Below are 22,176 nucleotides of genomic sequence, written 5' to 3' on the forward strand. Positions count from 1 at the left end.
AATTCCATTTACCACAACATTGAAAAGAATAAAATATTTAGGAACAATCCTAACCAAGAAGGTGAAAGAGTTGTAAACTGACAAAAAAACATTAATGAAAACACTTTAAAAAAAACACCAAAAAATGTAAAGACATCTCAGGTTCATAGACTGGAAGACTTAATGTTGACAGTATGTCAATACTACCCAAAGTAATACACAGATTCAATGCAATCTCTATCAAAATTCCAATGGCATTTTTGGTACAAATAGAAAAAGCCACCTAAAAATTCACATGTTATATCAAGGAACTCCAAAGGCCAAAACAATTTTGAAAAAGAACAAAGTTGGAAGACTTACACTTCCTCATTTCAATACATATTACAAAGCTACAGAAATCAAAACAGTATGGTACTGGCATTAAAGACAGACATATAGATCAATGAATCAGCAGAGTGCCAGAAATAAACCTTCATGTATACAGCCAGGTAAGGGTGCTAAGACCACTCAGTAGGGAAAGGACAGTCCCTAACAAATGGTGTTGGAAAAACTGGATATCGTGCACAAGGATAAAGTTGAACACTTATCTTGTATCATATACAAAAATGAACTCAAAACATACCAAAGACCTAAATGTAAGAGGTAAAATTATAAAACGCTTAGAAAAAAACATAGGGGAAAAGATTCATGACATTGGATTTGGCAATGATTTCTTGAATATGACACCAAAAGCAGAGACAACAAAAGCTAATACAGACAAATGGGACTACATCAAACTTAAAACTTCATCAAAGGATATAATCAACAAAGTAGAGAGGCAATGCATGGAATGGGAGAAAATATTTGCAAATTACATCTTACAAGGAGTTAATATCTAGAATATATAAAGAACTCCTATATCTTAGTAACAACAAAAAAAGTAACCCAACTAAAAAGTGGACAAAAAACATGAACAGTCATTTCTCTAAAGATATACAAATGGCCAATAAGCACACAAAAAGATGCTCAACATCACTAATCACTAGGGGAATGCAAACCAATAGCATAATGATTTATCACCTCACACCCATTAGGATGACCACTATCAAAAAAAAAAAAAACAGAAAATAACAAATGCTGTAAGGATGTGGAGAAATTGGAACCCTTGTGCACTGTTAATGTGAACATAAAATGGTGCAGCCACTATGTAAAACAGTACGATGGTACCTCAAAAAATTAAAAACAGAACTACCATATGATCCAGCAATACCACTTCTGAGCATTTAACCAAAAGAATTGAAAGCAGGGTCTCAAAGAGACACCCAGGTTCATAGCAGCACTATTCACAATAGCCAAGAGGTGAGAGCAACTCCCATGTCCACCTACAGATGAATGGGTAAAGACGATGTGGTCTACACATAGAACCTACAATAGGTAGATCTACAATAGAACATTATTCAGCCTTAAAAGGAAATCTTACCACATGTTACAACATGGATGAAACGAGAACATTATGCTAAGTGAAATAAACCACTCACAAAAAGAAAAATACTGTATGATTCCACTTACATGAGGTATCTAAAGTATTTAAATTCATAGAAACAGAAAGTAGGATGGTGGTTACCAGGAGTGGGTGGAGGGGAAAATGGGAAGTTGATGTTTAATGGGTATAGTCTCAGTTTTGTTAGATAAAAATGTCCTGGAGATTAGTTGCACAACAATGTGAATATACTTAACACTACTGAAATGTACACTTAAAAGTGGTTAAGATGGTAAATTTTATTTCATGTGTTTTTTACAATTAAAAATAACAAAATGTAAAGCAGGCATTATCAGAGAAAATGAGGGTAACTTCACAGGGAAAAAAGGTGGGACTCATCAGAAAGATATAGTAATTTTAAACTTTATGCATCTAACAATATAACTTCAAAATACAGTAAAAAGTAATAGAATTATAGAAATTGACAAATCTATTGTAACAGTAAGAGATTTCAGCACACCTCTTCCAGTAACTGATGGTCAAGCAGACAAAATTACTGAGACTTGAACAACAGAACTGACATGTTTGACCTATCCTACTTAAACGGAGACAGGGAATGACATTAGCAAGGTGGTGGAATAGGAATGCATCTCCCTAAACAAACAATGATTTGGAAGGCAACTACAGACAAAAGTGCCTTTGTGAAAGCCTTGGGATCCAGATAGGAGGTTGCAAAACCCCAGTGAACCCCAAGGCCAAGGATAGCTGCTCTAAAAAGGCAGGCCCACACCCTGGTGGCAAGCTCACATGGTTCTGCCAGCAAACTGAAAGCAGTCCCAACTCCCTACAGACTCAGCTCCAGACCTGCCTGGTCACGGTCCTGTAACCATCTGACAAGGGACCCAGGAGGAATCATGCATCCGTACCCCTAGTAACAGGCCTACCATCCTTGGACCAGACTACAGATCCTGAAGCAGCCCTGTGACCTGGCTCTAGCCCTGCTCCCAGTCCTGCTCACCCAGGGATCCAGCAACACCCATCTGTGCCCCTGGCAGCAGGCCTGCCAACCTTAGTGCCAGCTGTGGGTCCTGAAGTGGCACTGAGACTTGGTTTCAGCACTGCTCCAGTGTGGTCCTAGAACAAGTCCTGCCCACCTGGGGATCTGGCAGGAAACCAACCAACCAGCAAAAAGCATTTAACCATAAAGAAAATGATTGATAAATTCTACTACATTTAAATTAAGAACTTTTCAGCCCATCAGAATAAACTCAAAAATGGGAGAAGTTATCTGCAACAAATATAAGGGATTAGCATCTAGGAGGTAAGAATAATCTATGATATATAAAGAAATCCCAGACACAATTAAGAAAAACACAAATAACACAACAGGAAAATGGGCAAAATGGTATCAGGAGGCACTTCTCAAAGGAAATACAAAAAGAAGACCGACATGAAAAGATGCTCAATCTCATTACTGTTCAGGAAATGAAATTAAAACCACAATCAGATACCATTTCACAGACACCAAGTTGGCAAAAATTTTAAAGGCAGAGATTATCAAGTGTTGAAAAGGACAATGAGTAATGCAAGAGGCCACATACTGCTGAAAGGAGTGTAAACAGTATGCTAGTATCTACTAAAGTTGAACATGCACAAACCCACGCACCCAGCAGTCCACCCCAGGTATTTACCCTAGAGCAGGGGTTCTCAGCCTCGACACGCGCATTAGGAGTCGGACAATTCTTTGGTGCGTGGGAGAGGAGGAGATGGGAAGGCTGTCCTGTGCATTGTAGTATGTTTAGCAGTGTGCCTGGCCTCTACCCACTAGAGACAAGGAGCACACCACCTCCCAGTTATAACAACCAAAAGTGTTTCCCTTTCTTCCCTTACCCCTATCTCACCTCACCTCCCTCACCCCTGTTTGAGAACTACTTCATCTGTGCACCAGGAGACCAGGACAAGAATGTCCACTGCAGCACTGTTTACTTAGAGTAACAAAAACTAGAGACAGCCCAAACGGCCATCAACAGAATGGATGCGGTGCAATACCACAGAAAAAGTGAGTGAAGAACTTCAGCCACACACACGACTGAATGGATCTCAAATAAAAGACAATAAGCAAAAAAAAAAAAAAAAGAAAGAAAGAAAACTTGCTACATGGTTTCATTTTATAAGGATCAAAAAGTTAAACAAAACTAAAATATTATCTGGAGACACATACACATTGTGAAACTATAAAGAAAAGCAAGGAAATGATTAAGAGGAACTTCAGAATAGTAGTTACCTCTGAAGAGAAAAGATGCAATTGGGGCAGACATACAGGGAATTGCTAAGATTTTGACAAGGTTCTATTTCTTAAACTGAGTGGAGTGTTCAAAGTTCTTTCATGACTCTTTAAACTGTTCCTATGCATCTTATATGTTTTTGAATGCATATTTTGCACAGTTATACATGCACTCACAAAGGCACAGGGACATTCTCACACACCTGAGCAAATATGATCAAATTGACCCATTCAATGTCCTTTGAGAAGACCACTGTCTGCAGTGACATGGAAGTGGCAGGCAGAAGGCATTCATCTCTGGTGCTCCAGGGCACATATATCTTTTGCAGTTAGAGGAAGAAAATTAGAATACAGTCATCTCCGCACTCAACAGTCTGTGTCTCTCATGAAGAATCCCTTACAGAATCCTCATAAAATCATTTACCTAAATTTTCTCAAAGCCCAGCTAGTCTGCATCCCAGCTTGTCAACCCAGTGCCTCTGCTCACCCATGTCCTCCTCTGGTCCACTTGACAGTGCACTTAACTTCCTCTACAGCTTGTGAGAAGAGCTCACTGCCCAACCAGACCACAAGCTCCAGGCACCAAGGAAGTGAGTCCCCACAGGCATTCAATGAATCTGTGTATGTAACCACAACCTCTACAGGGCTCCTGTCTCCCTTCTCTTCTGACCCTCCTTGGCACTCACACAGGCTGGTTGCAGATGCCAGGTATCTGAGGTATGGGAGAAAGACTTTGGTCCTGCAACTCCCCAACCTCCCATTCACACGTATGCAGTCTGGTAAGAATGTGGACTATGGAGCCAACAGGGGTGAGTTGTGTGACTGTGGGCAAATCACTTACCTTCTCTATGCCCTCATCTCCTCACCCACAAAATGGCATCTGCATGGTATCAACCCTTGTAGGGTTGAGGATGAGAGTCAATGCCTGTGAAGCACACACAACAGGCCTGGCTCTACAAGTGGTAGCTATCTTTTCAGATCCACAACCCTTCACCTACAATTCTCAAATGTCAAAAATGTTGTGAAAACTGAACATTATTTCAAAGTTTGGGCAACAAACTGCCTGGCAGCAAAACCTGAAAATATCTGAGGCTCTTTATAATTCCTATTTCTATTACTTACTATAGATATTGATAGATATTGCTACAGAAATCCTATGTTTGATTAAGGAGTGCTTCAGTGTGACTCTGATAAAATTCAAACATTCTGACTTTTCCCCATGTCTGGTTGGGTTTGGGTCAGAGAGTATGACCTGTGTTACCATTTCACAGTCACACCACTCTCAGCAGCTCATCTCATCACCTTTTCCTCTACTGTACCCTAGGCTGACCCTTATCCACTCACCAACATTCAGTGACAGCCCCCAACCAGTCATTCCCACGCCAGCCCATAATCATAGCCTAGGGAGAACTTCCCGAGGTCACAATCCCACGAGCCCTGGAAATAGGTCAAGGCCCCTAACAGCTGGGTCCCCAGCCTTCTCCCACCTAGGCTCAGGCCAACTCACGTCCTGCAACCTCCTTCTCCAAGTTGAGGCTTCCTCTATCACAGATTTCACCTCAATTACAACACATGACCCCACCACATGCCCTCTGATGGCAGGGTGGGTGCAGAATTTATTCATCTCTGTATCCCCAGAAGCCAACACAGCTCCTGGCATACAACAGGCACCCAATAAATACTTGCTGAACTGAACAACTTGTGCTGCTAAGAAAATGGCCATACTGCAGGGCATCCTCCTCATCCTGTAGCAGGCCTTCATCTTCATCTTCACTTTCTGGCTTTAAGACAGCTATTTAAAAAAGTACTAGGAACTCTTAATATTTGATTGCCCCTAACCAAAATGCATTCTCTAAGATTCTCTGAAACTCTGCATAGGAAATGTCTATCAGTGGAGACCCAATTGATACAGTGGACTAGAAGTGGGTGACTTGGAGCTGTGTTTTGCGCATATTGGAATGGAAATGCTTTTTTTTTTTTTTTTTTTTTTTTTTTGCAGTACGCGGGCCTCTCACTGTTGTGGCCTCTCCTGTTGCGGAGCACAGGCTTCGGATGCGAAGGCTCAGTGGCCATGGCTCACGGGCCCAGCCGCTCGGCGGTATGTGGGATCCTCGCGGACCGGGGCACGAACCCGTGTTCCCTGCATCGGCAGGCGGACTCTCAACCACTGCGCCACCAGGGAAGCCCCTGGAAATGCTTTTGAGATAACCCAGAAAGGTAGCGATAGGCCACAATCCCTGTGGGTCTGAGATCGAGAAATGGCCTGGGCTGAAGTGATAAACAAGTGAGTTTTCTGAAGATTTATGGAATGCTCAAAGCCACAAGAATCCTTGAAGCCACAAGAGATCATGCAAGGAAGCCCACACTGAAAGAGAAGCTGGCCAAGGAGGGCATCTGCGGAGATCTGAGGGAGGAGGTTGACTTGAGAAGTAGGAGGAGAAGTAGGAGAGGCTGAGCAGCCAAGGGCCAGATGGGTCAAGGGACAGAGGTGACCACCTATGCCAAAGCTGCCGGAAGGCTCAACTGGACGTTCTCAACTGGCCCTGGCATCCAAGAAGAAAAGCCTCTTTGATTTGAGATCTGGTGGTCCCAAGGGCCACTCTGAAGGATCTTGGAGGTAAGGGGGCTTCTACTGTTTAAAATATAAATTTTTCCAATGAGACACGACAACTAAATGCATCTAAATCCTGACTTGTATCCTATACCACAAAAAGGAAATGGACAAGAAGAGCGAAAAGAATCTGAATAAGGCCTGTAGATGTTAGGTGTCCTGGTTTTGCTAATTGTTCTGTTAAATAAGATGTTAACATTTGGGGAACCTAGGTGATTAGAATGTGGGAATTCTTTGTACTAGTTTTAAAACTTTTTTCAAATTCTTAAGTTACTTCAAAGAAAAATTTTTTTAATAAGACATTTTATAAACGTAAATGCCTCAAAGCTAAGCCAGGTGTACCACAGCTCAGGAATGGCCTTTGTGAAACGGAGTCCTCCTCCTTCTTCTCCTACCCATCTCAATACCAAACAAAAAGGGGGGAAAAGGGGAAAACAAAGACCCTATGCAACGTCGGCGATCCCAGAAGCAGGCAAAAACTATGAATGCCAGAAATGCCCTGCACCCAGCGCGCCCCGCGCGGAGCAGCCTCTCCCCCTAAGGGGCGTGGCGTGGGAGCCGCCCCCCCACCCACCCCGCCCACAGATGTCCGCCCACGCCGCCCCCAATCTGCCCCGCGTCAGCCTGACCCAGCCCCAGCTCCGCCCACAGTCCGTCCGGCCTCCAGCCCGGGCCCGCCCCCGATTCCTACCAAGGGTCCCAGCCACTCCTCCCTTAGTACATCCTGCGTTTAGCAGGCCCCGGTCCCGCCCACAGCCCGGCCTCGCCCAAAGTCTCCCGCCCCCAAGCCCAATCCGCCCCAGCTGAGTCCTCCCCGGTCCCAGCCCAGCCTCCCCGTCCCGCGGCGAGAGCGCCCCCGTGCGGCCCTCTGAGTTCCGCGCCCGGAGGTCCATTGTCCCTGTCCTGGTCCCACCTACCCGTAGTCCGCCCGCGGCAGCGAAGGCCAACGCCTCGGGCACCGTTGAGAAAACGCAACGCCAGGGCGCGCCGCTCCCACAACCAAGAGGGGCCCAGTAGGCGGTGCAAGCGGGACGACGCCTACCTGCGCCGAACGGACCGAAACCTCGTGGGTTCGCGCCAGATACCACCGGCAGCGCAGAGCCCAGAGCGCCGCTGCCCCGCCGGCGTCGGGCGTCGCGGCCGCGCAACGTCCGGCACGAGAGCGCTCGGTTCCCCTCGGCCCGCCTTCTGCTCTCCGCCCAGGACACGCCCCTGCCCAGGACACGCCCCCGATTCGAGCGACCATCGAGACATTGGGGCCTCCCCGGCGCCTAGAGGGGACGCAGAAGTGCCTCTGAGGCAGGGCCCAAGACGGCAGAAATATTTTCTGCCCCTATTGCAGCCCCTTCTCGTCCTGTCTCCTTACATGCTAGCCTAGGCACTTTCCTCGCTATTACTCAGGAGGGCACGAAGTCTTTTTTTCTTTCTAGGTCGGTGGTTCTCCAATGTAGTTCCAGACCGATGGCAGCTTCACTTGGGAACTTGATAGAAATGCAAATCCTGGGGCCCCACCCCAGACCTACCGAATCAGAAACTCCGAGGCCAGGCCCAACAATCTGCGTTACTGGACCAACCTCACACCCTGGACTTTTGGTCTGGATAATTCTTTGTTGTGGGGCCCTGTCCCATGTATTGCAGGTAGGATCACCTGATAAAATATAGGGCGCCAAGTTAAATTTGAATTTCAGATAAAAATATACTCTAAAATTAATCTTGGAGTTATGTATTCCATCTGGCGACCCTACCGACAGGTATTTTTATTTGCTAAATCTGGCAGCCGTGATTTTAGGATTTTGGGCATCCCTCGCCTCTACCCACCAGGTGCCAGTAGCACACCACACCCCTGCTCCACGAGTTACAACAACTAAAATTGTCTGCAGACAAGGTACCTTGTGCGCCGCGCGGTGGGGGGCGGGGGGGCGGAGAAATCGGGGCGGGGGAATCCCCCTTCCAGCCTGGCCCACTCCCGTCGCCTCTCCATACACACACTTTGAGGCTCTGCTCCATAAAGTATATAGGAAGTGACTTTACAGAAAAGGGTGCCTTGGCCTCCAAGGGTTTTTCTAAACACAAAAATCCTTGGGACCAAACTGTGCTAAACATTCAAGAAGAGGGGCGAGTAGTGAAGATTTTGTATTTTCTTCTCCACCCTGGCACTTCTCATAAGGGTTTTGGTCACTGTAAAGTGTAAACCACCTGGGTGAGAAAAATAAGTTACCATGCCCATTTGTGAGATTCTGGAACCGAGGGCACACTCAAGTTTGTCCTTGTTTTTTCCACAAATACGTATTGTTGCCAGGCAGACCAGATACAGCGGAGAACAAAAAGTTCTTGTTCTCATGGGACTCACTTTGTAATAGAGGAGGCACTCAAGAAACAGTATCAAAAGTGATAGGTGCTGTGAAGAAAAATGAAGCAAGTTAACGGGGTAGAAGATGAGCTCTGGGAGGGTGGTGTGCTATTTTAGGTAACATAAATGCAGTGTTTCCTACCTTCCTTTGTTCCCCAGAACCTACATCCCATTCATTCATTCATTCAACAGCCATCTACTGAATGCCCACTCTGTGACAGTCACTGCTTACATTCCAGTGAGAGAAACAGACAATAAACAAACAAGTGAAATATATGGTATGCAAAGTGGAAAGTTCTATGGAGAAAAAAAAAATCAGGGAAGGGGAATGTTTAAATAGTGTGGTCATGGAAGTTCTCCCTGAAAAAATTATATTTGAGGGAAAAGCCAAAAGATATGAAGAATAAGCCATGCAGAATTCAAGGAGGAAAATACTTGAAACAGGGAGAACGGCATGTTCAAAGGCCCTGAGGTGGGAGCAAGCCCAGCAGTTTGGAGGAACAGCATGGCTGGAGATGAGTGAACAAGGGGAGTCAAAACAATGAAGTTGGAGAAGTCATAAATCATGTGCCAGGTATGTGGCCAGCCTCTGTGTGTGCTTGGGGCTCTAGTAGAGGAGGAATGCAGTCTGATGAAGCCTTTATAAGTGCCCTCTGAGGTGAATCAAAGAGCCAGACAGGAGGCTATTATAGTGGTTCAGACCAGGTATGATGGTGACTTGGACCAAGGTGCAAATAATGGAGGCAGAGAGAAGTAGTAGGATCCTGGATATACTTTGAAGGTAGAGACACAATAGGGCTTGCTCATAGATTGGATGTAGAACATGAGAGAAAGGAGGCAGGGAAGACTCAAGGGTTTTGGCCTTCACAAGTAGAAGAATAGCGTTGCCGTTGACTGACAAGTGAAAGATGGAAGAAGGAGAAGGTTTGGTGGGAGGTAAGGGGTTTGGTGTTACATGCATACTGGAATCCTCATTCTTTTGGGACCTTGTTTAGCAAATTAGTGGAGGTTACTGACTGGCTTGTCTTTTCTAGATGAAGAAATACCTATCCAGCTCATACCCACTTTTGTCTTAATTAATGGTTAGGATCCTGACCTAAGCCATTTTCTCCTTGGTGACTTGGACCAAGGAGAAAATGCACAGTAAAAATCTGAGATTTTGCTTGGATGACTGGATTGTTCCACTCAGAATTTAGGTTCCTCACTCCCATATGAATAATGGAAATATTCACAACCCCTAGCTGATTCATAGAGTTTAACCTGGGGAGGGATTACACTGAGCCTTCCCCCTCCATTCTAGCTCCCCAATTCCTTCCTCCTCAGATAATAGAAAGGGTGTATGAAAGGACTTCACTATTCATACAGCAATACGTGTGCTGAAGACTGTGGCTCTTCATTCATGAATGACCTCAAATAGAGGATGGAGGAATCTGAGAATAAGAAGCAAACACTCTTCCAGAATAAACAGCATACAAACCACCAGAAATATCAGGTCCCTACTTTGGGCTATTAGGATCATAGAGATTTGGGGAAGAGGGAATCTAAGATACGGGGAGAAGTAAGTATAGAACAAAAACGGTGAAAAAGATAGTCATGAAAAGATGGACTGAAGGTGGAGAAGAGAGGGAAGAGGAGAATGATGGAGTAGTGGGTGACAGTGTCCTCCAGGTGAGCCCATCTAGTGGCTCAGGTGCTCTCTCCTTGACTGGTGTTACCTTAAAACAATAAAACAGCCAAATATTTTACCTGAAAAATGGGTTATTTGGGAGCAGCAAAGAGCTGCAATTTGGGACATGCAATCATGGCGAACCACCTGCAAGTCCCATAAAGCAAAGGAGAAGAAACTGTTTTAGAGAGGAGAAGGGAAAGTTGGGAGGGGCTGTTACAAACTAAAAGTCCACTGAAGTATGGTGGCTTTTCATTGTCTGAGTTGTGACAACTTCACATTGGATGTGCTGTTGCCAAGCAAGGAGAAAAATCTTTCTTCCTCATGCGGCAGTGGTAAAGTAGGGTCATTTCCAGCCAGAGATGCAAAGTATGTGTCTCTTCCTACTAAGATTCGTATTGACTAAGTGGTACATGTGTGGCGCTCCCCCTTGTGGCCTCTCAACTCTAATACAGTAAAGTTCCCTTTTATTAATTTTCACACTGGACTGTCTTCTTGGAGTATATTGAAGGAATTTTTTTTTTTTAAATAAAGAAACCGTTTCTTTACTTGTGGTATTGGAGGTTTTAATCCACCCAGGGCTTCCCTGGTGGCTCAGTGGTTGAGAGTCTGCCTGCCGATGCAGGGGACATGGGTTCGTGCCCCGGTCCGGGAAGATCCCACATACCGCGGAGCGGCTGGGCCCGCACCCAGAACCTCAGAATATGACCTTATTTGGAATAAGAGTCTTTGTAGATGTAATAAAGGTAAAGTGAAATCATCATGAATTAAGGTGGACCTTAAATCCAATGATGAATGTCCTTGGTGTTTTTTGGCTTGTGGCTGCATCAGTCCAATCTCTGTCTCTTCTTCACATGTGTCTTTTTTTTTTATTTTTATTTTTTGCCACACACACAGCATGCAAGATGTTAGTTCCCCAACCAGGGATTGAACCTGCATGCCCCCTGCAGTGCAAGCACAGAGTCTTAATCACTGGACCCCCAGGAAAATCCCTTCACATGTGTCTTTGTGTGTCTCCTGCTTTCCTGTCTCCTTTAAGGACATCCATCATCCCACCTCTGTGTTTTAAGCTGTTGCTCATAGTATTATGGCAAAAAGAAAACAAAACATGTGTTCTATGAGTCGTTTAGGTTTAGGGCTCAGCATAATGGGGTCTTAGTTTTCATGTATTTAAAAATGTTAAAGTCACTTTTGTAGCTTATTTTTATTTCAGCTGGAGATTTTTAATGGCTTTGGTTAAAATTTAACTTTATTTCTTTTTTCTCTTAAACACACTTTATGCCAAATTTTGTTGAGTTCATATGCCCACAGTGACTAGCATGAAATTTGCCAACTCTTATATATGCTGCTGAGTATAACTCAAACTTTCATTTATTGCTTAATTCTTATTACGGCTGTGACCCATGAAGGTGAACTGAGCAAGGAGTAATGAGATACATAAACAGTGTGCCCCATGCCTGCTCCTTTCAGCTCTTTATAATCTAGAGAGCATTCTCCCTGCAATGTGGATGCTAGCACATGTAATTTTACCAAAAATTAATTTAAAAATCAAGACCAAGTCTACATGTTTACGGAGGTTTGAAGACCGCATGTAGACATTTTCAGTGCCTTGCTTGGAAATAAGCTACATTAATAATTGTTATAAGTTGGATTTTTTTAAAAAAAATTCAAATTTGGAGTGAGAAGGAGGAAGAAAAACCTACATAATAGGAATTGGAAAATATCAGCCCATTAAAGCAGAATTCTTTCTAAAAATGCAAATTTTGAAATTGTCTTTAATTGAGAAATAGGCTAAGTTTTAAAGAAAAATTTTTGGAAAAAAAGTATTAAAGTTAACTTCAGATTTTTGGCTCTGAAGAAAGAACCAGATGCCAAATATTGTGTCAAGCTACAATCTCCTGCTATTAACGGGCCCAGGGCAATAAAAGTGGCATTAACCGCGAGGTTGCTGGTTTCTCAGAACCTGCTTGTTAAGAGATGATACTGAACATGATATACATGCTGACGACAATTGAATTGATTGGATGTACTCTGTACGATTAAGGATTTAATGTCCTATGTAAAGTTAAGAATTACTTTTGGTAAAGAATATCCACAGGGATGATAAATATATGCACAATTAAACATAACATGTATTATACAATATCAGGAATGCAATGCACATGCTTACATTAATGCTACATTAATATTATAGTGTGTTAATTCCATGATACTTATGTGTTACAATATATAGTATATACTATGCAAAATTAAACATATATAGTATTAATAGAAATATAAATGAGGAAAGACACTGAAACATGGCATACAGAGGAGTGTATTATTCTTTTTCATGTCTTTTATAAGCACATGAAAAGAGTTACAATGAATATAAATAACTCATTTCTTGGATTTTTAAATATATATCTTTTTATTTTAAAAGTATTTTTTATCCAAAATTCTAATTTAATTGGGTGTCCTACAACCCATAGTGTGTGATGCCCTTGTCTTCAGGTAAAGACTTGAGAGATGAGGTCTCTAGCTTCCGTGTTGACAATAGATAAAAGGGGGCCCAGCAAATGCAAGGAGAGAAACTGGGAGGCTACAGAGATATCCAGACGGAAAATGGTGGCTGGAACAAGGATGAGTGGAGGTGCTGTGAAGTTGAAAGTAGAGCTGATGGAATTTACTGCTGTGAGTGTGAGAGGAGTCCAGAATGACCCCCTGGAGAAGTGTGGGGTTACTGCTGGTTAAGACTGGGAAGGCAGGCAGGTCAGGGCCAAGATGGACAGATCAGGAGATCGGTTTGACCTATTCTGTGTGAGGTGCCTATTAGACACCCCAATAGACCCACGTGGAGTTCCCAGCTAGAGAGATACACTGGGGTAATCAATATAAATGGTATTGAAAGCTGCAAGCCTGAATGAGAGTACCAGCCATGAGGTAAGTGGATTGGATTGCAGGGTGGGAGTGGAGCCCCTTCCAGGCCACCTGTCCTCCCCACAAGGGAGGCTGAGCTGAGTAAACTTCAATCCCTTAGTTGGCCACGATGCCTACCAGTGCATGCAGGCCAGATCTCAGCTGCCAAGCTAGAGGGGACAGGGCACTGGCCTCCCTGACGTGACCTGGGAGACCAGGCAATTCAGACAAATCTCAAGGAAGGCGCTTAGGGTCCTGTATGCTACTCAAGTTTCTGTTATGTGGAGATAAAACAGAAACTTTGGGTTGAATTCTTCCTGAAACACATTGATCTCCTCACAGTATGACAACCATCACTGAGTCACTCTCCAATCATTCATTTTTAATAGAACAGGGCCCCTGAACTTGGACCTCCCCATTAGCAGCCAGGCACCCCAGGCTGCAGTTCCCTCATCTCGGAGTTTGCTTGTTTCCCTATAATTTAACTCCTTCTCCCCCAGAGGGATATCAGAAAAACACTTTTCCAATTAAATTAGGGAACTGATTAACAGGGTTTTGAAAAAAGCAAGTCTTGACTTTGTTTTCCCTAGTCCGCCAAAGACAGACAGGAGCCTTTCCCCATCCTCAGCCCTATGCTCCTGCCTCTCCCTCAGCTGCTTTCTCGGGGCCAGAGTCCTTCAGTCACAACATGCTCAAAGGCAGTCTTGCCACAGCTTTGCTCCCTTGAGCAGCAGACCCCTCGCTGCTCACACTCACCCCCTTGTCACCCCAGTGTGTGTTCAGCTGGGCTGGCAGTATGGCCTCCACATGTATGGGGGCCACTCACCACCAAAAAGAACTAACACTGCAGGAGAGGCACTGGTCTCCTTGAAGTCAGAGCAAAACTAGATAGCAGCCACAGCCACGCCCCTCTGGCTTCTTTCTGTTTAAGTTCCCAAACAATAGCCTGTTGCTAGGGGTCCCCAAGACCACTCTCAGCTTCGATAGAACGACTCACAGAACTGAGAAAAGCTGTTACATTCATAGTTATGGTTTATTACAGTGAAAGCATACAGATTAAAATCAGCAAGGGTAAAACATACAGGGTCCAGAAAAGACCAGGAGCAGGCTTCCAGTTGTTTTCTCCTGGTGGAGTCATATAGACGGTGCTTAGTTCTCCAGTGAGGACAACACAGAGTATTATCAACCAGGGAAGCTCACCCGAGCCTTGGTGTTCAGGGTTGTTACTGGGAGTCAGTTTTGCTGGCTGACCTTAGTCTCTAGACCTTTCAGAGGTCAAGCTGATACTGCATGGCCCAAGGCCCCCAACATAAGTCAAACAACATAAGTTGGTATAGACTATCTGAGGTGGCCCAAGCTCCAGGTAAACAAAGACAATCTTATCAGACAAGTTATTCCAAGGCCTTATAAGTTACCTCCCATGAGCCAGGCAAAGCCTTCTTTGGAATGTGCAGGGTTTGGCAGCTCCAGACCTGCTGAGTCAACTCTTTCCTTCATAGACCTCACAAAGGGCTTAGAAGTTTTCATTTTGTTGGTCATTGCCTAGAAAAGTAGAAATTGGCTATAAAGACTTTGGCTACAAGGGGTTGGACTTTTCTTCAAAACGTTTTTTAAAAGTATCTTTGACGGTCCTCTGTACTTTCCATCAAAGCACATAATTCTTATTAAGCAGAAGGGATGATAGGTTACTGAATCAAACATCTTTGAAATTTACATGAGGAAACTCAAAAAGTTTAACCCATATTCCACACTCATAATTACAGATTTTCCCAGAAATATCTGTGTCACAGCCAGTCCACACTGTCCTCACCCTCTGGGTCCCTCTGCTATCTGGCCCCAGGCTTGACAGATAGAGGAAAGGATAGTGTGAGCATCTCTCAGGCTAGTGGGATGTAGGCAGGGTTTCCCCATCCTTCAGAGAACCATTACTGTCATCAGCAAAGTCCAGCATTTTTAAAAATAAAATGGAAGACAAGACAAAAATTCAGGCATCAAGCCTGGTAGAGGTAGATTCGGCACAACCTCTATTTTGGTTATGTAACTGTGTGAGTATGAGTAACTGTGTGTGTAACTGCGTAAGTGTGTGTGAGGATGTGTGTGTGGTGTGGGGAGTGGGTGTGTACATGAGTGGGCTGTGTCCTTTCACGACATGTATTACTCCTACCGCCCTTTCGCTGGTTGAAGGCAGCATGGTATGTGGTGAAGGGTCAGACTCGAGGGCCTGGAGGCCTGGACTTGAGTCCTGGCCCCTGCATCTTAGGAGTTTTGTGACCTTGGGCAAATTTCTTGATCTCATTGGGTCTCAATTTCTTAAAGAATAAATAATAGTAACTACCTCAAGGTTATCATAAGAAATGAATTAAAACAATTAAATGTAAAGCATTTAGTACCATGTCTGACTCAGTAAGTATCCTTTGTTATTTTCATCATTCTTATTACTACTGCTATTATTGTAGATCATGGTCAAACGTGTTTGAGAAACACTAACTTAGAGGATAGGATTGACAAAGCCAAAGCCAGTGCCTTCCATCAAGCCAGCCACATTTTTTAAACCCCTGAAGAATGGATAGTGGTTTTGCACAGCCCAGACCTGAGGAATAGAAGTCCTCTTCAGGTTTAAGTTCCCCTGAGGGCAGTGAGTGGACATACTTCCCAAAGCAATGGCTGGCCACTTTCCCAGGCTGGAACGTTCTGCTTGTTGTGGTGTGTGTTCCCCCACCATCTCTTAACTCAAAACCTGTCTTTGCTAATCAAGGTTAACATCATCACTAACAAGACAGACTGACATCAGGTATCCCCTGATACAATGCTCTGAGAAGGACACAACATCCCTTCTGTGGCATTCTTGACCAAAATGCATGACCCAAACTGAGAGCCATTCAACATAAACTAGTGGTACTCTTAACATGTGTCAAAGTTAGAGAAGACTGAGGAGCCACCAGAGATGGAAAGAGACTAAGAGGACAAAGGCAATCAAATGCAATACGAGGTGCTGCTTGGACATTAGTGAAGAAGCTCGTGAAATGTGAGTAGAGCCTATAGTTTAGTTAACTTCTTGGTTTTGATAACTGTACTACGGTTAGCATTGGAGAGTCTGGGTGAAAGGGATACTCTTTTTACTATTTTTGTAACTTTTCTGTAAGTCTCAAAAATTTTCTAAATAAATAGTAAACATGTGTCTATGTGTGGATACACATATATGTATGTATGCATATAAACATATAAATATGACCATGTTGAGTGAATTGGCTGCCAGCAAGCCACAGGGTTTTGTCCTCTTGAGATTTTCTGGTTAGCCTGCTCTTTGAGAAAGTATGATTCTTCCACTGTAAGTTCCCTGTTGACTGCTTTCATTATCACAGAAAAGTAAGCATCCATTTTTTTTAAAGTTTCCTATTAAACACTCCAGGGAGGACCCACGTGGCACTGGTTAAGGAGGACTTATTATGGTAATCCCTAGACACCCGCCAGCATTCCCTGTCCCCAGAAGGCCAGGCTCAGGCCACATGTGCTGTGCGACCCAAGCCACACATGGAAACCAGATCCCCCAACCCCCATTTCCCATCCCAACACCTGGGAAGACATTTTTCAGTTGTACTGTTTGTTCAAAACCTGAGTCTGTGTAATTTTAATTCAAAGAGATCAAACTTTCCGATGGAGCAGAAACAATCCCTGGAGGAGCCCTGAAAATAATGAATCCCTTGGTACCAAATCAACAATCACCCTCATTTCTCAGCACAAGAGAGTAATTAGTCCCAGAGGTTAGAGCTCATTTAGGTGATCACATTAGGATTGATATAGACAACACTATTTATATTAATGGAAGTACACTCAAGTATCAGGCTACTGATATTGATAATAATAATATCATTGATAATAAGAATTCATACATGCATGTTATTGACAACTCTAATTTCTATCTTTATGCCAATAAACTATAAGCATTCCTGTAGAAACCTGGTATATGACAGGAGCTGAGAGCTCTGTCTTCATCACTTTGCCAGTTTGGACGTGGGGCAAGTTGATGCAAACCAGAGATAATCTCAGCAAAGCCTTTGACAACCACTGTTTGCACAAAATACCTTAAAACAGATTATTAAAGGGGACACATTGTACTTTGATGTACCCATGCAGGTTAGGAAAGCTTGCTGGGAAGAGATCTATTTCCAAGGTAGCTAAGAACAGAAGCTTGATGGGGACTTGACAAGATGAACTTACGAAAAACGCTCACCCATCAAGGACTTTGTATAAGAAATTTTGTTGTAACATCAGATTTAATATATAGGCCAGTCTCAAGGGCTGCATGTGTTTATTTAGCAACTGCTACATATTTGATTGTGTAGCAGGATATTACAATGGGACTCTTGGGCTTCCCTGGTGACACAGTGGTTAAGAATCCACCTGCCAATGGAGGGGACACGGGTTTGAGCCCTGGTCCGGGAAGATCCCACTGCTGCAGAGCAATTAAGCCCGTGCACCACAACTACTGAGCCTGCGCTCTAGAGCCCGCAAGCCACAACTACTGAAACCCACGCGCCTAGAGCCCGTGCTCCACAACAAGAGAAGCCGCTGCAATGAGAAGCCTGCACACCACAGTGAAGAGTAGCCCCTGCTCTCCACAACTAGAGAAAAGCCCAGGCACAGCAATGAAGACCCAACACAGCCAAAAGTAAAATAAATAATAAAATAAATTTTCAAAACATGGGACTCTTTCTGCTTCACTTTAAACTGAGTCACCAGGAGTTCCCTGGTGGTCCAGTGGTTAGGACTCAGTGATTTCACTGTCATGGGCCCAGGTCCAGGTTCAATCCCTGGTAGGGGAACTAAGATCCCGCAAGCCACGCCACGTGGCCAAAATAAATAAATACATAAACTGAGTCACCAATCTGAGAGATATCAGTTACCACACTGAGTGTAAGAGAGGTCTCTAGATGCAGAATTTAGGAAAGGAGCAGTTGGGGAACCAGTCCCTGACTCTTCTCTCTTTTTATCAGCTTCCAGTGTAGAAAGATGGGGGTGAGGTAGGGATCAGCAGGACTCGTGAGATTATCTTTGTCAAGCACTGTCGTTCTCTGGGAGTCCCACACACATACCCCCAAATGGAGGAATGGGGTGGGATCCCTTTATCAGTCTTGAGTCTAATAATGTGAAGGGGGTTTGTTTCTGAACTGAGACTAGGTTTGAGAATTCAAATGATGGTAAATCTGTTGGGTGCTGTATTCATTTTCTATTGCTGCTGTAGCAAATTAACACAAATCTAGTGGCTTAGAACAATACAATTTTTTGGTCTTACTGTTCTGAAAATCAGAAGTCTGACACAGGTCTTGCTAGGCTAAGGTCAAGGTGTTGGCAGGACTGTGTTCCTTGGGAGACTGTGGGGCCAACATGTTTCCCTGCTTTTCCAGCTTCTAGAAGCTGTCTGCATTCCTTGGCTCACGGCCCCTTCCTCTGTCTTCAAAGGATCAATGTTGAGCTGAGTCCTTTTCATGTCACTTCACTCTGAGCTGCTCTTCTGCTTCTGTCTTCACATTTAAGGACCCCTGTGATTACACTGGGCCCACCCAGATAATCTAGGGTGGTCTCTCTATTGTAAAGTCCGTTGATTAGCAACCCTGTTCAATGTACTCCATGTGCAACCTTAATTCTCCTTTACTATGTTACATAACATTCACAGGTTCTGGGAATTAGAATATGGACTTTTTGGGGGACCATTGTTATGCCCATCACAGGTACCTAGGAGTGAGCATAAGTGGCCTGGACCTCTCCAAATTTTCACCTGTAAATAGGAGCTGACTATCCCTCGGACCACATTTTTAAGGGACAGTAGTAGACATGTAAGGTTGTGTTTAACCTTTCCACAAATGGTGTTTGATTATGATGGAAGAAATTTTCGCGTATTGAGGCTTGAGGAAGTCATTCTGGCTTATACATGATTTAACTTTAACTTTATGCTAATTAAAACAGCCTGTATTATAGCCCGTCAAACATGCATTGTACATCTGCTTAAACCGTTAAAGAAAATAATGTATTTAAAAATCAAAATGGAGTAACTGTGGTTCAGGCATCCAAAATGGAACAGGGCAGCCATTGTGGATATGGTTTCAGATATGTTCCTGCATCACTGAGAACTTGAATTTTCTGAATTGTATCAGACTCAAAGGTACAATCAGCCATTCTCAAAATAATATCTTCCAGCCACTGCCAGCTGCAAGCTCTTGGTATCAAGGTCTCCCCTTGCAACACTTTTGGACCCCAACCAATCCTTGCTTAACAAGTACCCTTACTTCTTACCAGCTCCAATCCTAACTCTTGACGAACAACTTATGAAATTTTGTGGATTTTACCTTCATAAGCCTCCCCTATTTTGTAGTCAGGTAGCACACAATTCAAATGCTTCTTTTTTTTTTTTTTTTTTTGCTGTACGTAGGCCTCTCACTGTTGTGGCCCTCTCCCGTTGCGGAGCACAGGCTCCGGACGTGCAGGCTCAGTGGCCATGGCTCACAGGCCCAGCTGCTCCACAGCATGTGGGATCTTCCCAGACCGGGGCACGAACCCGTGTCCCCTGTGTCAGCAGGCAGACTCTCAACCACTGTGCCACCAGGGAAGCTCCAACTGTTTCTTGAATGTGTGTCTCCCAGGCTATTGTCCTCAGCTTGGCTCAAATAAAACTCTTTTCTAGTCCCTTTATGGACTATTTATTTCCATCAACAGTTATTATACTGTCTCCAAAGCAAAAAAAGCAGAAAAACAATCTTCAGTCTTGAGGAGCTTGCACTGAAGGTAGGCAAGGCTTGAGAGACATTCATGAAGTCATTATTGAATAACACATGACTAAGGCATATAATTAAGTCTTAAATTGTGTGGTAGAGACTGTAGACTACAAATATGAGTTTGGGAAGGGGGTGGATAAATCGGGCCCCATAATCAGAGAAGGTGGCCTTGTAAATTTTCAGCGGAATATTTTTTCAGATAGTAAGTACAATACACATTCATTCAGGCAAGGCACCCCTCCAGTAGGCAGCCCACCTTGCCCCAGGAAACCAGGAGACATTTCTGATAGTAACCGACCCGAATTTTCCTACACATTAACACATGCTTATATTTTAAACAAATAATGTCTTTGTATTACCACATTATGATGACTGTTTTAAAGTTTTTTGGCTTTTCACTCAATGTATCATTGATTCCTCTCAAGGTCAATAAATCTACCCCTACATCATCTTTGGAATGACTGAGAAGTATCCCATTATTTCAATTAACAGTGATTTGTTTAACAAATCCCTCAATGAATGAACCACATTTAGATTTTTCAACATTTCTTATATAAATACAATGCTTCCATTAACCTCCTTTACACATCTTTGCAACACTTGAGTGATTATTTTCCCAGGATAAATTCTTAAAAGTATTATTGCTGAGTAGGAGGGAATGCGTGTGTGCGTTTTTAAGGGTTTTACATATACATTACCAAATTGCCCTCCAGGAAAGTTATGCCAACTCTTTTTTAAAAAACTTTGCAAATCCCATACTCTTAAAATGATTGTCATCTTAATTTATGCTTTTTGTAATTTCTTGTTCATCTTCTTTCTTATGAATTGGGAGTTAATTTTTAAAATTAATTTGTAAGTGCACACATGTTAAGAATAGTATTTGTTTCTCATGAACTGCACATTTGCTCCTGTTTTTGCCCCCAAAAGTTTGTCTTTTGTTTATGCTGGATTCTGTACACAGATACCTAATTTCTATGTAGTCAAATACATATGTTTTCTTTTGGGTTTCTTTAATGTTTGGTTAATACTATGCTTAGAAAGACCTTCTGCACCTCAAGATTATGAAATAATTTCACCTGTATTTTTAACTAATACTTTTACAACTGCCTCCCCCCATTTTTGCATTTAAAAGTTTAGTCAAGGATTATGGGAAGTTGGTATTGATGGTAGACTTTTTACTCTACTCAAGTCTCCTCATAGAAACAACCAGAGCAACTAGATAGCAAGATCTCGTTAACAGTATTTATAACAAAATTAAGTGACAAGGTATCCCTATGAACCCAAAGTACCAGTGGGGTGAGGACAAAATCCTGGGTCACAACAATGGCATGCTATTGGGGTCTGTGTGGGGGAAGCAAAGGAAAACAAGAGGATATCTGGCAACCTGAAAACAGGAAAACAACAAAATTGCCAATAGGTATTACTGGAAAGTTCAGCAGGCCAATCTGAGAACAGCAGATGCAACTGGAAGGGGTTTTGCCCAATCCAATAGTGACTGTGCTCTGGAAGAGCAGGAGTAGAGCAGGAAATGTGAGAGAGCAAGCCACCACTTTTTAGAACGCTTCAAAGAAGCAATAGAAGAGGGAGCTCCATGAAATTTGAAAACTATACTGAACCATGTCTCCTAATTTCACAGGGAAATGAACAAAAGAAAAAAATCAACGTCAAATTGTTACCAAACCAAATCTGGGTCCACTCACCCATTCACAGTAAGGCCAATCTACTGACACTGGTTTGTGGTAATGGGAAGTGCAGCATTTATTGCAAGGCCATGCAAGGAGTATGGACAGCTAATGCTCAAAAGACCTGAACTCCTGATGGTTTTCAGGGAAAGGTTTTTAAAGACAGGGTGAGGAAGAGGGTTGAGGGGTGTGTTTTTAAAGACAGGGTGAGGGAGAGGGTTGTGGGGGGTGTGTTGGACTTGAGAGAAAAAGAAAATAAATCAGTTGGGTGTGTAGATAAAAAAAGCAAGTGACTTGAAAGGGAAACAAATTAGACTATCATCAAACTTTTGGACAGCAATACTCATGCCAAAAAGTTCACATTAAGATACTCTAGGAAAGAAAATGTGGGTCAATGATTTTCTGACCAGCAAAACTGATATACATTGTGACAAAAGGGAATAAACAAACTGTTATTATCATGCAAGAGCTCAAAGA

General features: G+C 43.3%; 1 protein-coding gene across 6 annotated transcripts in view; it reads right to left on the reverse strand.

The window, feature by feature from the left end:
- PGBD2 (piggyBac transposable element derived 2) overlaps positions 1–7,509 on the reverse strand; it is a 49,564-nt gene extending 42,055 nt beyond the window's left edge. For 5 of the 6 annotated variants that reach the window (XM_030844741.2, XM_060296773.1, XM_060296772.1 and 2 more), the window contains exon 1: positions 7,251–7,480. The gene's annotated coding sequence lies outside the window, so the exon portion shown is untranslated. Of the gene's footprint in view, positions 1–7,250 lie in introns of all 6 variants that reach the window. The other variant, XM_030844739.2, reaches the window with a different exon arrangement.
- Between the last annotated feature and the right edge of the window lie 14,667 nt (positions 7,510–22,176).

The sequence above is a fragment of the Globicephala melas genome, chromosome 3 (genome assembly GCF_963455315.2).
Source record: "Globicephala melas chromosome 3, mGloMel1.2, whole genome shotgun sequence".
Taxonomy (NCBI): Eukaryota; Metazoa; Chordata; class Mammalia; order Artiodactyla; family Delphinidae; genus Globicephala; species Globicephala melas.